The sequence below is a fragment of the Sturnus vulgaris genome, chromosome 6, assembly GCF_052056855.1.
Source record: "Sturnus vulgaris isolate bStuVul1 chromosome 6, bStuVul1.hap1, whole genome shotgun sequence".
In the NCBI taxonomy this organism is placed as follows: domain Eukaryota; kingdom Metazoa; phylum Chordata; class Aves; order Passeriformes; family Sturnidae; genus Sturnus; species Sturnus vulgaris.
In genome coordinates, this window is record NC_142248.1 from 17,287,501 (window position 1) to 17,290,000 (window position 2,500).

Below are 2,500 nucleotides of genomic sequence, written 5' to 3' on the forward strand. Positions count from 1 at the left end.
ATTAGTTGGTTTAGGGTTAGGGTTATGGTTATTTGGGTTAGGGTTAGCGTTAGTTGGGATAGTGTTACGGTTAGGGTTATTTGGTTTCGAGTTAGGGTTATGAGGGCTAGGGTTAGGGTTAGGGTTAGAGTTACTTAGGTTAGGGTTAACGTTTTGTTTATTTGGGTTAGTGTTAGGGCTATTTCTGTTTGGGATAGGGTTAGATGCATCTTGCTTAGGATTGTGTTTATTTGCGTTATGGTTAGGAGTTTTTGGGTTAGGGTTAGGGTTAGGGTTATTTGGGCTAGGGCTAGGGTTAGGGTTAGGGTTAGGGTTAGGGTTAGGGTTAGGGTTAGGGTTAGGGTTAGGGTTAGGTTTAGGGTTTGTATTAGGGTTAGAGTTACTTAGGTTAGGGTTAGGGTTATGGTTATTTGGGTTAGTGTTAGGGCTATTTTTGTTACGGTTAGGGTTAGTTGCGTTATGGTTAGGGTTAGTTTGTTATGGTTAGTGTTATTTGGGTTAGGGTTAGGGTTATTTGGTCTAGGGTTAGGGTTAGGGTTAGGGTTAGGGTTAGGGTTAGGGTTAGGGTTAGGGTTAGGGTTAGGGTTAGGTCTGGGGTTATTTGGTTTACGGTTAGGATTAGTTGGTTTAGGGTCAGGGTTATGGTTATTTGGGTTAGGATTAGCGTTAGTTGGGATTGTGTTACGGTTAGGGTTATTTGGTTTCGAGTTAGGGTTTTGAGGGCTAGGGTTAGTGTTAGGGTTAGGGTTAGTTAGGTTAGGGTTAGCGTTTTGGTTATTTGGGTTAGTGTTAGGGCTATTTCTGTTTGGGATAGGGTTAGATGCGTCTTGCTTAGGATTGTGTTTATTTGCGTTATGGTTAGGAGTTTTTGGGTTAGGGTTAGGGTTATTCGGGCTAGGGCTAGGGTTAGGGTTAGGGTTAGGGTTAGGGTTAGGGTTAGGGTTAGGGTTAGGGTTAGGGTCAGGGTTAAGTTTAGGTCTAGGTTTATTTGGTTTACTGTTAGGGTTAGATGGTTTAGGGTTAGTGATATGCCTATTTGGGTTAGGATTATGGTTAGTTGGGTTTGTGTTACGGATAGCGTTATTTGGTTTCGAGTTAGGGTTATGTGGGCTAGGGTTAGGGTTAGGGTTAGGGTTAGGGTTAGGGTTATGGTTAGGGTTAGGGTTAGGGTTAGGGTTAGGGTTAGGGTTAGGGTTAGGGTTAGGGTTAGGGTTAGGGTTAGGGTTACGGTTATGGTTAGTTGGGTTAGGTTTATGGTAAGGGTTATTTGGGTAAATGTTAGGCTTGGGGTTAGTGTTAGGGCTAGTTGGTTTAGGGTTAGGGTTAGGGTTATTTGGTTTAGGGTTAGGTTTAGGGTCAGGGTTTGTATGGTTAGGGTTAGGGTTAGGGTTACTTGGGTTGGAGTTAGGGTTAGGGTTAGGGTTAGGGTTAGGGTTAGGGTTAGGGTTAGGGTTAGGGTTAGGGTTAGGGTTAGGGTTAGGGTTAGGGTTAGGGTTAGGGTTAGGGTTAGGGTTAGGGTTAGGGTTAGGGTTAGGGTTAGGTCTGGGGTTATTTGGTTTACGGTTAGGATTAGTTGGTTTAGGGTTAGGGTTATGGTTATTTGGGTTAGTGTTAGGGCTGTTTCTATTACGGTTAGGGTTAGTTGCGTTGTGGTTAGCGTTAGTTTGTTATGGTTAGGGTTATTTGGGTTAGGGTTAGGGTTATTTGGTCTAGGGTTAGGGTTAGGGTTAGGGTTAGGGTTAGGGTTAGGGTTAGGGTTAGGGTTAGGGTTAGGGTTAGGGTTAGGGTTAGGGTTAGGGTTAGGGTTAGGGTTAGTGTTAGGGTTAGGTCTGGGGTTATTTGGTTTACGGTTAGGATTAGTTGGTTTAGGGTTAGGGTTATGGTTATTTGGGTTAGGATTAGCGTTAGTTGGGATAGTGTTACGGTTAGGGTTATTTGGTTTCGAGTTAGGGTTATGTGGGCTAGGGTTAGGGTTAGGGTTAGAGTTAGGGTTAGGGTTATGGTTAGGGTTAGGGTTAGGGTTAGAGTTACTTAGGTTAGGGTTAGGGTTATGGTTATTTGGGTTAGTGTTAGGGTTTTTTTTGTTACGGTTAGGGTTAGTTGCGTTATGGCTAGGGTTAGTTTGTTTTGGTTAGGGTTATTTGGGTTAGGGTTAGGGTTATTTGGTCTAGGGTTAGGGGTAGGGTTAGGTCTAGGGTTATTTTGTTTACGGTTAGGATTAGTTGGTTTAGCGTAAGTGTTATAGTTATTTGGGTTTGGATTAGCGTTAGTTGGGATAGTGTTACGGTTAGGGTTATTTGGTTTCGAGTTAGGGTTATGAGGGCTAGGGTTAGGGTTACGGTTAGGGTTAGGGTTAGTTAGGTTATGGGTAGGGTTTTGGTTATTTGGGTTAGTGTTAGGGTTATTTCTCTTTGGGTTAGGGTTAGATGCGTCTTGCTTAGGATTGTGTATAGTTGCGTTATGGTTAGGAGTTTTTGGGTTAGGGTTAGGGTTAGGGTTA

The 2,500-nt window shown here is 43.2% G+C and overlaps 1 protein-coding gene across 2 annotated transcripts in view; it reads left to right on the forward strand.

Annotated features, from left to right (window-relative positions):
* The window catches only part of FMN1 (formin 1), a 496,625-nt gene that overhangs the window by 295,407 nt on the left and 198,718 nt on the right, over positions 1-2,500 (forward strand). The gene's annotated exons all lie outside the window — the stretch shown is intronic.